Source organism: Spea bombifrons, chromosome 12 (genome assembly GCF_027358695.1).
Source record: "Spea bombifrons isolate aSpeBom1 chromosome 12, aSpeBom1.2.pri, whole genome shotgun sequence".
Lineage (NCBI taxonomy): Eukaryota > Metazoa > Chordata > Amphibia > Anura > Pelobatidae > Spea > Spea bombifrons.
Genome location: NC_071098.1, coordinates 20,758,973 through 20,772,723, shown reverse-complemented (window position 1 = coordinate 20,772,723; position 13,751 = coordinate 20,758,973). Strand labels below are relative to the sequence as shown.

At 43.4% G+C, this 13,751-nt stretch overlaps 3 long non-coding RNA genes across 3 annotated transcripts; all 3 read left to right on the top strand.

The window, feature by feature from the left end:
• The first annotated feature begins 949 nt into the window (after positions 1–949).
• LOC128469664 (uncharacterized) lies at positions 950–2,391 on the top strand. Its single transcript, XR_008345978.1, has 2 exons — positions 950–1,371; positions 1,697–2,391. It is a non-coding gene; the product is annotated as an uncharacterized LOC128469664 (long non-coding RNA).
• Positions 2,392–6,275: 3,884 nt separating this feature from the next.
• Positions 6,276–7,717, top strand: LOC128469663 (uncharacterized). Its single transcript, XR_008345977.1, has 2 exons — positions 6,276–6,697; positions 7,023–7,717. It is a non-coding gene; the product is annotated as an uncharacterized LOC128469663 (long non-coding RNA).
• Positions 7,718–11,602: 3,885 nt separating this feature from the next.
• On the top strand, positions 11,603–13,044 carry LOC128469669 (uncharacterized). The gene is made up of 2 exons (XR_008345982.1): positions 11,603–12,024; positions 12,350–13,044. It is a non-coding gene; the product is annotated as an uncharacterized LOC128469669 (long non-coding RNA).
• The last annotated feature ends 707 nt before the right edge of the window (positions 13,045–13,751 follow it).

Sequence of the window (13,751 nt, the reverse complement as noted above, 5' to 3'; positions counted from 1 at the left end):
AAATGAAGACAGGAAGACATATCACAGTAAAGATCATTGGGTTCAGGAAAAGACTGAACAGGACATCCAGATACTAAAGGAGGACAGAGCATAAACGAAAAACCATAATGGGTTCAAACGTGGAAAAGGAAAACAGTTTAACGAGGGACAGAGAGATGAGTGTAGAGGAGGAAGGACAGTGCATAGATGAAAAACCATAATGAGTTCAAGCCTGGGAAGGAAGAACTTCGACGTGGGACAGAAAAAAGAGGGTAGAGGAGGGAGGTCTACGTGGGACAAAATAAAAAATGGAGTTTGGAAACCACAATGCAGTACAAGAATGCAATGAAGACAAGAAGACGTGTCGCAGTAAAGATCATCAGTTTCAGGAGGAAAGAGTGAACAGGACATCCAGACATTTGAGAAGAACAAAGCATAAAGGAAAAGCCATAAGGGGTTCAAGCCTGGGAAGGGTAGAACTTCAACGTGGGACAGAGAAAAGAGGGTAGAGGAGGGAGGTCTACGCGGGACAAAATGAAACATGTAGTTTGGAAACCACAATGCAGAAGAAGAATGAGATGAAGACGTGTCGCAGTAAAGATCTTAAAGTTCAGGAGGAAAGACTGAACAGGATATTCAGACATTTGAGGAGGACAGAGCATAAATGAAAAGTCATAATGGGTTCAAGCCTAGGAAGGGAAGAACTTCGACGTGGGACAGAGAAAAGAGGGTAGAGGAGGGAGGTCTACGCGGGACATAAAGAATCGCGGAGTTTAGAAACTGCAATCTAGTACCAGAATGAAATGAAGACAAGAAGACATGTCGCAGTAAATATCTTCAGGTTAAGGAGGGAAGACCGAACAGGATATTCAGACAATTGAGGAGGACAAAGCATAAATGAAGGACCAAAATGGTTTCAAATGTATAAAAGGAAAACAGATTAACGAGGGAGAGAGAGATGAGTGTAGAGGAGGGAGGACAGTGCATAGATGAAAAACCGTAATGGGTTGGAGCCTGGAAAGGGAAGAACTTCGACGTGGGACAGAGAAAAGAGGGTAGAGGAGGGAGGTCTATGTGGGACAAAAAGAATCATCGAGTTTAAAAACTACAATGTAGTAAAAGAATGAACTGAAGACAGGAAGACAAATCACAGTAAGGATCATCGGGTTCAGGAGAAAGACTGAACAGGACATCCAGACGCTAAAGGAGGACAGAGGATAAACGGAAAACCATAATGGGTTCAAACGTGGAAAAGGAAAACAGTTTAACAAGGGACAGAGAGATGAGTGTAGAGGAGGAAGGACAGTGCATAGATGAAAAACCATAATGAGTTCAAGCCTGGGAAGGGAAGAACTTCGATGTGGGACAGAGAAAAGAGGGTAGAGGAGGGAGGTCTACGTGGGACAAAATAAAAAATGGAGTTTGGAAACCACAATGCAGTAGAAGAATGAAATGAAGACAAGAAGACGTGTCGCAGTAAATATCTTCAGGTTAAGGAGGGAAGACTGAACAGGATATTCAGACAATTAAGGAGGACAAAGCATAAATGAAGGACCAAAATGGTTTCAAATGTATAAAAGGAAAACAGATTAAAGAGGGACAGAGGGATGAGTGTAGAGGAGGGAGGACAGTGCATAGATGAAAAACCGTAATGGATTGGAGCCTGGGAAGGGAAGAACTTCGACGTGGGACAAAGAAAAGAGGGTAGAGGAGGGAGGTCTATGTGGGACAAAAAGAATCATCGAGTTTAAAAACTACAATGTAGTAAAAGAATGAACTGAAGACAGGAAGACAAATCACAGTAAAGATCATCGGGTTCAGGAGAAAGACTGAACAGGACATCCAGACGCTAAAGGAGGACAGAGGATAAATGAAAAACCATAATGGGTTCAAACGTGGAAAAAGGAAAACAGTTTAACGAGGGACAGACAGATGAGTGTAGAGGAGGGAGGACAGTGCATAGATGAAAAACCATAATGGGTTCAAGCCTGGGAAGGGAAGAAATTCGACGTGGGACCGAGAAAAGAGGGTAGAGGAGGGAGGTCTACGTGGGACAAAAAGAATCTACAATGTAGTACAAGAATGAAATGAAGACAGGAAGACATATCACAGTAAAGATCATCGGGTTCAGGAGAAAGACTGAACAAGACATCCAGACACTAAAGAAAGAAAGAGCATAAATGAAAAACCATAATGGGTTCAAACGTGGAAAAGGAAAACAGTTTAATGAGGGACAGAGAGATGAGTGTAGAGGAGGGAGGACAGTGCATAGATGAAAAACCATAATGAGTTGGAGCCTGGGAAGGGAAGAACTTCGACGTGGGACAGAGAAAAGAGGGTAGAGGAGGCAGGTCTACGTGGGACAAAAAGAATCATCGAGTTTAAAAAGTAAAATGTAGTAAAAGAATGAAATGAAGACAGGAAGACAAATCACAGTAAAGATCATCGGGTTCAGGAGAAACAATGAACAGGACATCCAGACGCAGGACAGGACAGAGCATAAACGAAAAATCATAATGGGTTCAAACGAGTAAAAGGAAAACAGTTTAACGAGGGACAGAGAGAAGAGGGTAGAGGAGGGAGGCCTACGTGGGACAAAAAAACTACGGAATTTACAAACTACTATGTAGTGCATGAAGGAGAGGAAGAAGTGTTGCAGTAAAGATAGTCGGAATGAGGAAGAAAGAGTGAACAGGACATCCAGACATTAGATGAGGACAGATCATAAATGAAAAACCATAATGAGTTTGTAACGGTTAGATGAGAGGATCCCAGGGACAGAGACTGGCACAGCAGGACACAGGAGAAAAGCTGGCTGAGTAGCCCAGTAAATATTGCGTACGACAACTGAGCAGGGTAGGGGGCAGCCGACGACGTAGAACCTGGTTCCTGGACAGGTAAGTCCTTACAGGGTTCACACCTGTGAAAGGAAAGAACTTTGACGTGCGACAGGGAGAAAAGGGTAGAGGAGGGAGGTCTACGCGGGACAAAAAGAATCATGGAGTTTGGAAACCACAATGCAGTACAAGAATGAAATGAAGACAAGAAGACGTGTCGCAGTAAATATCATCAGTTTCAGGAGGAAAGAGTGAACAGGACATCCAGACATTTGAGGAGAACAAAGCATAAAGGAAAAGCCATAAGGGGTTCAAGCCTGTGAAGGGAAGAACTTCAACGTGGGACAGAGAAAAGAGGGTAGAGGAGGGAGGTCTACGCGGGACAAAATGAAACATGGAGTTTGGAAACCACAATGCAGTAGAAGAATGAAATGAAGACAAGAAGACGTGTCGCAGTAAAAATCTTCAAGTTCAGGAGGAAAGACTGAACAGGATTTTCAGACATTTGAGGAGGACAGAGCATAAATGAAAAGCCATAATGGCTTCAAGCCTAGGAAGGGAAGAACTTCGACGTGGGACAGAGAAAAGAGGTTAGAGGAGGGAGGTCTACGCGGGACATAAAGAATCGTGGAGTTTAGAATCTGCAATGTAGTACAAGAATGAAATGAAGTCAAGAAGTCGTTTTCCAATAAAGATCTTCAGATTGAGGGGGAAATACTGAATAGGATATCCAGACACTAGAGCAGGCCATAGCATAAATGAAAAGCCATAATGGGTTCAAGACTGACGAAGAAATTCGACGTGGGACAGAGAGAAGAGGGTAGAGGAGGGAAGTCTACGCAGGACAAAAAGAAACATGGAGTTTAGAAATCACAATGCAGTAGAAGAATAAAATCAAGACAGGAAGACATGTCGCAGTAAAGATAGAAAGGATCAAGAGGAAAGACTGAAGAGGACATCCAGACATTAAACGAAGACAGGGCATAAATAGAAAATCGTAATGAGTTCAAGCATTGAAAAGGAAAAAAGTTTGATGAGGGACCAGTATTGTACCTAGCGGGGGGGGAGCAGTCCGCACGAGTGCCGCTCATCAGAGGGGTGCCACCATGCCTGCACCCCTCCAGAGACGGACAGTAATGTCCGTTTCTAGAGGAGCAGGCTGGTTTGGGGAGATCTGCATTATTGTCAATGTCTGACTCAATGTATAGTGATAGGGATTACGCTGTACCAACGTCAATATTTGCCTCAGTATATAACAATAGCAGTTATGCAGTACCACCGTCAATTTTTGCACTAGTATAAAATGATAACAGTTATGCTGTACCACCGTTAATGTTTGCCTCAGTATATAATGATAGCAGTAATGCTGTACCACTGTCAATGTCTGCCTCAGAATATCGTGATAGGTGTTATGCTGTACCCCCGTCAATGTCTGCTTCAGTATATCATGATAACGGTTATATTGTACCCCCTTCAATGTTTGCCTAATGATACAAACTATGCAGTTGTAAAGAGTGTGGGGGGGGCTCATACCGGATTCGCCCCAGGTGCCAAATATTCTAGGTATGCCCCTGTGAGGGACAGAGAGAAGGAGTTAGAGGAGGGAGGCCTACATGGGACAAAATAATATAGAATTTAGAAACTAGAATGTACTACAAGGAGGGGAAGAAGACAAGAAGAAAGGTCACAGTAAAGATAGTCAGGATCAGGAGGAAAGACTCAATAGGACATCCAGACATTAGAGGAGGACAGAGCATAAGTGAAAAGCCATAATGGGTTCAGAGCCTGGAAAAGGAAAAAAGTTTGATGAGGGACAGAGAGAAGAGGGTAGAGGAGGGAGGCCTACATTGGACAAAAAAAACTACGGAATTTACAAACTACTATGTAGTGCATGAAGGAGAGGAAGAAGTGTTGCAGTAAAGATAGTGGGAATGAGGAAGAAAGAGTGAACAGGACATCCAGACATTAGATGAGGACAGATCATAAATGAAAAACCATAATGCGTTTGTAACGGTTAGATGAGAGGATCCCAGGGACAGAGACTGGCACAGCAGGACACAGGAGAAAAGCTGCCTGAGTAGCCCGGTAAATATTGCGTACGACAACTGAGCAGGGTAGGGGGCAGCTGACAACGTGGAACCTGGTTCCTGGGCAGGTAAGTCCTTACAGGGTTCACACCTGTGAAAGGAAAGAACTTTGACGTGCGACAGGGAGAAAAGGGTAGAGGAGGGAGGTCTACGTGGGAGAAAAAGAATCATGGAGTTATGGAAACCACAATGCAGTACCAGAATGAAATGAAGACAAGAAGACGTGTCGCAGTAAAGATCATCAGTTTCAGGAGGAAAGAGTGAACAGGACATCCAGACATTTGAGGAGAACAAAGCATTAAGGAAAAACCATAAAGGGTTCAAGCCTGGGAAGGGAAGAACTTCAACGTGGGACAGAGAAAAGAGGGTAGAGGAGGGAGGTCTACGTGGGACAAAAAGAATCTAAAATGTAGTACAAGAATGAAATGAAGACAGGAAGACATATCACAGTAAAGATCATTGGGTTCAGGAAAAGACTGAACAGGACATCCAGATACTAAAGGAGGACAGAGCATAAACGAAAAACCATAATGGGTTCAAACGTGGAAAAGGAAAACAGTTTAACGAGGGACAGAGAGATGAGTGTAGAGGAGGAAGGACAGTGCATAGATGAAAAACCATAATGAGTTCAAGCCTGGGAAGGAAGAACTTCGACGTGGGACAGAAAAAAGAGGGTAGAGGAGGGAGGTCTACGTGGGACAAAATAAAAAATGGAGTTTGGAAACCACAATGCAGTACAAGAATGCAATGAAGACAAGAAGACGTGTCGCAGTAAAGATCATCAGTTTCAGGAGGAAAGAGTGAACAGGACATCCAGACATTTGAGAAGAACAAAGCATAAAGGAAAAGCCATAAGGGGTTCAAGCCTGGGAAGGGTAGAACTTCAACGTGGGACAGAGAAAAGAGGGTAGAGGAGGGAGGTCTACGCGGGACAAAATGAAACATGTAGTTTGGAAACCACAATGCAGAAGAAGAATGAGATGAAGACTTGTCGCAGTAAAGATCTTAAAGTTCAGGAGGAAAGACTGAACAGGATATTCAGACATTTGAGGAGGACAGAGCATAAATGAAAAGTCATAATGGGTTCAAGCCTAGGAAGGGAAGAACTTCGACGTGGGACAGAGAAAAGAGGGTAGAGGAGGGAGGTCTACGCGGGACATAAAGAATCGCGGAGTTTAGAAACTGCAATCTAGTACCAGAATGAAATGAAGACAAGAAGACATGTCGCAGTAAATATCTTCAGGTTAAGGAGGGAAGACCGAACAGGATATTCAGACAATTGAGGAGGACAAAGCATAAATGAAGGACCAAAATGGTTTCAAATGTATAAAAGGAAAACAGATTAACGAGGGAGAGAGAGATGAGTGTAGAGGAGGGAGGACAGTGCATAGATGAAAAACCGTAATGGGTTGGAGCCTGGAAAGGGAAGAACTTCGACGTGGGACAGAGAAAAGAGGGTAGAGGAGGGAGGTCTATGTGGGACAAAAAGAATCATCGAGTTTAAAAACTACAATGTAGTAAAAGAATGAACTGAAGACAGGAAGACAAATCACAGTAAGGATCATCGGGTTCAGGAGAAAGACTGAACAGGACATCCAGACGCTAAAGGAGGACAGAGGATAAACGGAAAACCATAATGGGTTCAAACGTGGAAAAGGAAAACAGTTTAACAAGGGACAGAGAGATGAGTGTAGAGGAGGAAGGACAGTGCATAGATGAAAAACCATAATGAGTTCAAGCCTGGGAAGGGAAGAACTTCGATGTGGGACAGAGAAAAGAGGGTAGAGGAGGGAGGTCTACGTGGGACAAAATAAAAAATGGAGTTTGGAAACCACAATGCAGTAGAAGAATGAAATGAAGACAAGAAGACGTGTCGCAGTAAATATCTTCAGGTTAAGGAGGGAAGACTGAACAGGATATTCAGACAATTGAGGAGGACAAAGCATAAATGAAGGACCAAAATGGTTTCAAATGTATAAAAGGAAAACAGATTAAAGAGGGACAGAGGGATGAGTGTAGAGGAGGGAGGACAGTGCATAGATGAAAAACCGTAATGGATTGGAGCCTGGGAAGGGAAGAACTTCGACGTGGGACAAAGAAAAGAGGGTAGAGGAGGGAGGTCTATGTGGGACAAAAAGAATCATCGAGTTTAAAAACTACAATGTAGTAAAAGAATGAACTGAAGACAGGAAGACAAATCACAGTAAAGATCATCGGGTTCAGGAGAAAGACTGAACAGGACATCCAGACGCTAAAGGAGGACAGAGGATAAATGAAAAACCATAATGGGTTCAAACGTGGAAAAAGGAAAACAGTTTAACGAGGGACAGACAGATGAGTGTAGAGGAGGGAGGACAGTGCATAGATGAAAAACCATAATGGGTTCAAGCCTGGGAAGGGAAGAAATTCGACGTGGGACCGAGAAAAGAGGGTAGAGGAGGGAGGTCTACGTGGGACAAAAAGAATCTACAATGTAGTACAAGAATGAAATGAAGACAGGAAGACATATCACAGTAAAGATCATCGGGTTCAGGAGAAAGACTGAACAAGACATCCAGACACTAAAGAAAGAAAGAGCATAAATGAAAAACCATAATGGGTTCAAACGTGGAAAAGGAAAACAGTTTAATGAGGGACAGAGAGATGAGTGTAGAGGAGGGAGGACAGTGCATAGATGAAAAACCATAATGAGTTGGAGCCTGGGAAGGGAAGAACTTCGACGTGGGACAGAGAAAAGAGGGTAGAGGAGGCAGGTCTACGTGGGACAAAAAGAATCATCGAGTTTAAAAAGTAAAATGTAGTAAAAGAATGAAATGAAGACAGGAAGACAAATCACAGTAAAGATCATCGGGTTCAGGAGAAACAATGAACAGGACATCCAGACGCAGGACAGGACAGAGCATAAACGAAAAATCATAATGGGTTCAAACGAGTAAAAGGAAAACAGTTTAACGAGGGACAGAGAGAAGAGGGTAGAGGAGGGAGGCCTACGTGGGACAAAAAAACTACGGAATTTACAAACTACTATGTAGTGCATGAAGGAGAGGAAGAAGTGTTGCAGTAAAGATAGTCGGAATGAGGAAGAAAGAGTGAACAGGACATCCAGACATTAGATGAGGACAGATCATAAATGAAAAACCATAATGAGTTTGTAACGGTTAGATGAGAGGATCCCAGGGACAGAGACTGGCACAGCAGGACACAGGAGAAAAGCTGGCTGAGTAGCCCAGTAAATATTGCGTACGACAACTGAGCAGGGTAGGGGGCAGCCGACGACGTAGAAAGTGGTTCCTGGACAGGTAAGTCCTTACAGGGTTCACACCTGTGAAAGGAAAGAACTTTGACGTGGGACAGGGAGAAAAGGGTAGAGGAGGGAGGTCTACGCGGGACAAAAAGAATCATGGAGTTTGGAAACCACAATGCAGTACAAGAATGAAATGAAGACAAGAAGACGTGTCGCAGTAAAGATCATCAGTTTCAGGAGGAAAGAGTGAACAGGACATCCAGACATTTGAGGAGAACAAAGCATAAAGGAAAAGCCATAAGGGGTTCAAGCCTGTGAAGGGAAGAACTTCAACGTGGGACAGAGAAAAGAGGGTAGAGGAGGGAGGTCTACGCGGGACAAAATGAAACATGGAGTTTGGAAACCACAATGCAGTAGAAGAATGAAATGAAGACAAGAAGACGTGTCGCAGTAAAAATCTTCAAGTTCAGGAGGAAAGACTGAACAGGATATTCAGACATTTGAGGAGGACAGAGCATACATGAAAAGCCATAATGGCTTCAAGCCTAGGAAGGGAAGAACTTCGACGTGGGACAGAGAAAAGAGGTTAGAGGAGGGAGGTCTACGCGGGACATAAAGAATCGTGGAGTTTAGAATCTGCAATGTAGTACCAGAATGAAATGAAGTCAAGAAGTCGTTTTCCAATAAAGATCTTCAGATTGAGGGGGAAATACTGAATAGGATATCCAGACACTAGAGCAGGCCATAGCATAAATGAAAAGCCATAATGGGTTCAAGACTGACGAAGAAATTCGACGTGGGACAGAGAGAAGAGGGTAGAGGAGGGAAGTCTACGCAGGACAAAAAGAAACATGGAGTTTAGAAATCACAATGCAGTAGAAGAATAAAATCAAGACAGGAAGACATGTCGCAGTAAAGATAGAAAGGATCAAGAGGAAAGACTGAAGAGGACATCCAGACATTAAACGAAGACAGGGCATAAATAGAAAATCGTAATGGGTTCAAGCATTGAAAAGGAAAAAAGTTTGATGAGGGACCAGTATTGTACCTAGCGGGGGGGGGAGCAGTCCGCACGAGTGCCGCTCATCAGAGGGGTGCCACCATGCCTGCACCCCTCCAGAGACGGACAGTAATGTCCGTTTCTAGAGGAGCAGGCTGGTTTGGGGAGATCTGCATTATTGTCAATGTCTGACTCAATGTATAGTGATAGGGATTACGCTGTACCAACGTCAATATTTGCCTCAGTATATAACAATAGCAGTTATGCAGTACCACCGTCAATTTTTGCACTAGTATAAAATGATAACAGTTATGCTGTACCACCGTTAATGTTTGCCTCAGTATATAATGATAGCAGTAATGCTGTACCACTGTCAATGTCTGCCTCAGAATATCGTGATAGGTGTTATGCTGTACCCCCGTCAATGTCTGCTTCAGTATATCATGATAACAGTTATATTGTACCCCCTTCAATGTTTGCCTAATGATACAAACTATGCAGTTGTAAAGAGTGTGGGGGGGGCTCATACCGGATTCGCCCCAGGTGCCAAATATTCTAGGTATGCCCCTGTGAGGGACAGAGAGAAGGAGTTAGAGGAGGGAGGCCTACATGGGACAAAATAATATAGAATTTAGAAACTAGAATGTACTACAAGGAGGGGAAGAAGACAAGAAGAAAGGTCACAGTAAAGATAGTCAGGATCAGGAGGAAAGACTCAATAGGACATCCAGACATTAGAGGAGGACAGAGCATAAGTGAAAAGCCATAATGGGTTCAAAGCCTGGAAAAGGAAAAAAGTTTGATGAGGGACAGAGAGAAGAGGGTAGAGGAGGGAGGCCTACATTGGACAAAAAAAACTACGGAATTTACAAACTACTATGTAGTGCATGAAGGAGAGGAAGAAGTGTTGCAGTAAAGATAGTGGGAATGAGGAAGAAAGAGTGAACAGGACATCCAGACATTAGATGAGGACAGATCATAAATGAAAAACCATAATGCGTTTGTAACGGTTAGATGAGAGGATCCCAGGGACAGAGACTGGCACAGCAGGACACAGGAGAAAAGCTGCCTGAGTAGCCCGGTAAATATTGCGTACGACAACTGAGCAGGGTAGGGGGCAGCTGACAACGTGGAACCTGGTTCCTGGGCAGGTAAGTCCTTACAGGGTTCACACCTGTGAAAGGAAAGAACTTTGACGTGCGACAGGGAGAAAAGGGTAGAGGAGGGAGGTCTACGTGGGAGAAAAAGAATCATGGAGTTATGGAAACCACAATGCAGTACCAGAATGAAATGAAGACAAGAAGACGTGTCGCAGTAAAGATCATCAGTTTCAGGAGGAAAGAGTGAACAGGACATCCAGACATTTGAGGAGAACAAAGCATTAAGGAAAAACCATAAAGGGTTCAAGCCTGGGAAGGGAAGAACTTCAACGTGGGACAGAGAAAAGAGGGTAGAGGAGGGAGGTCTACGTGGGACAAAAAGAATCTAAAATGTAGTACAAGAATGAAATGAAGACAGGAAGACATATCACAGTAAAGATCATTGGGTTCAGGAAAAGACTGAACAGGACATCCAGATACTAAAGGAGGACAGAGCATAAACAAAAAACCATAATGGGTTCAAACGTGGAAAAGGAAAACAGTTTAACGAGGGACAGAGAGATGAGTGTAGAGGAGGAAGGACAGTGCATAGATGAAAAACCATAATGAGTTCAAGCCTGGGAAGGAAGAACTTCGACGTGGGACAGAAAAAAGAGGGTAGAGGAGGGAGGTCTACGTGGGACAAAATAAAAAATGGAGTTTGGAAACCACAATGCAGTACAAGAATGCAATGAAGACAAGAAGACGTGTCGCAGTAAAGATCATCAGTTTCAGGAGGAAAGAGTGAACAGGACATCCAGACATTTGAGAAGAACAAAGCATAAAGGAAAAGCCATAAGGGGTTCAAGCCTGGGAAGGGTAGAACTTCAACGTGGGACAGAGAAAAGAGGGTAGAGGAGGGAGGTCTACGCGGGACAAAATGAAACATGTAGTTTGGAAACCACAATGCAGAAGAAGAATGAGATGAAGACTTGTCGCAGTAAAGATCTTAAAGTTCAGGAGGAAAGACTGAACAGGATATTCAGACATTTGAGGAGGACAGAGCATAAATGAAAAGTCATAATGGGTTCAAGCCTAGGAAGGGAAGAACTTCGACGTGGGACAGAGAAAAGAGGGTAGAGGAGGGAGGTCTACGCGGGACATAAAGAATCGCGGAGTTTAGAAACTGCAATCTAGTACCAGAATGAAATGAAGACAAGAAGACATGTCGCAGTAAATATCTTCAGGTTAAGGAGGGAAGACCGAACAGGATATTCAGACAATTGAGGAGGACAAAGCATAAATGAAGGACCAAAATGGTTTCAAATGTATAAAAGGAAAACAGATTAACGAGGGAGAGAGAGATGAGTGTAGAGGAGGGAGGACAGTGCATAGATGAAAAACCGTAATGGGTTGGAGCCTGGAAAGGGAAGAACTTCGACGTGGGACAGAGAAAAGAGGGTAGAGGAGGGAGGTCTATGTGGGACAAAAAGAATCATCGAGTTTAAAAACTACAATGTAGTAAAAGAATGAACTGAAGACAGGAAGACAAATCACAGTAAGGATCATCGGGTTCAGGAGAAAGACTGAACAGGACATCCAGACGCTAAAGGAGGACAGAGGATAAACGGAAAACCATAATGGGTTCCAACGTGGAAAAGGAAAACAGTTTAACAAGGGACAGAGAGATGAGTGTAGAGGAGGAAGGACAGTGCATAGATGAAAAACCATAATGAGTTCAAGCCTGGGAAGGGAAGAACTTCGATGTGGGACAGAGAAAAGAGGGTAGAGGAGGGAGGTCTACGTGGGACAAAATAAAAAATGGAGTTTGGAAACCACAATGCAGTAGAAGAATGAAATGAAGACAAGAAGACGTGTCGCAGTAAATATCTTCAGGTTAAGGAGGGAAGACTGAACAGGATATTCAGACAATTGAGGAGGACAAAGCATAAATGAAGGACCAAAATGGTTTCAAATGTATAAAAGGAAAACAGATTAAAGAGGGACAGAGGGATGAGTGTAGAGGAGGGAGGACAGTGCATAGATGAAAAACCGTAATGGATTGGAGCCTGGGAAGGGAAGAACTTCGACGTGGGACAAAGAAAAGAGGGTAGAGGAGGGAGGTCTATGTGGGACAAAAAGAATCATCGAGTTTAAAAACTACAATGTAGTAAAAGAATGAACTGAAGACAGGAAGACAAATCACAGTAAAGATCATCGGGTTCAGGAGAAAGACTGAACAGGACATCCAGACGCTAAAGGAGGACAGAGGATAAATGAAAAACCATAATGGGTTCAAACGTGGAAAAAGGAAAACAGTTTAACGAGGGACAGACAGATGAGTGTAGAGGAGGGAGGACAGTGCATAGATGAAAAACCATAATGGGTTCAAGCCTGGGAAGGGAAGAAATTCGACGTGGGACCGAGAAAAGAGGGTAGAGGAGGGAGGTCTACGTGGGACAAAAAGAATCTACAATGTAGTACAAGAATGAAATGAAGACAGGAAGACATATCACAGTAAAGATCATCGGGTTCAGGAGAAAGACTGAACAAGACATCCAGACACTAAAGAAAGAAAGAGCATAAATGAAAAACCATAATGGGTTCAAACGTGGAAAAGGAAAACAGTTTAATGAGGGACAGAGAGATGAGTGTAGAGGAGGGAGGACAGTGCATAGATGAAAAACCATAATGAGTTGGAGCCTGGGAAGGGAAGAACTTCGACGTGGGACAGAGATAAGAGGGTAGAGGAGGCAGGTCTACGTGGGACAAAAAGAATCATCGAGTTTAAAAAGTAAAATGTAGTAAAAGAATGAAATGAAGACAGGAAGACAAATCACAGTAAAGATCATCGGGTTCAGGAGAAACAATGAACAGGACATCCAGACGCAGGACAGGACAGAGCATAAACGAAAAATCATAATGGGTTCAAACGAGTAAAAGGAAAACAGTTTAACGAGGGACAGAGAGAAGAGGGTAGAGGAGGGAGGCCTACGTGGGACAAAAAAACTACGGAATTTACAAACTACTATGTAGTGCATGAAGGAGAGGAAGAAGTGTTGCAGTAAAGATAGTCGGAATGAGGAAGAAAGAGTGAACAGGACATCCAGACATTAGATGAGGACAGATCATAAATGAAAAACCATAATGAGTTTGTAACGGTTAGATGAGAGGATCCCAGGGACAGAGACTGGCACAGCAGGACACAGGAGAAAAGCTGGCTGAGTAGCCCAGTAAATATTGCGTACGACAACTGAGCAGGGTAGGGGGCAGCCGACGACGTAGAAAGTGGTTCCTGGACAGGTAAGTCCTTACAGGGTTCACACCTGTGAAAGGAAAGAACTTTGACGTGGGACAGGGAGAAAAGGGTAGAGGAGGGAGGTCTACGCGGGACAAAAAGAATCATGGAGTTTGGAAACCACAATGCAGTACAAGAATGAAATGAAGACAAGAAGACGTGTCGCAGTAAAGATCATCAGTTTCAGGAGGAAAGAGTGAACAGGACATCCAGACATTTGAGGAGAA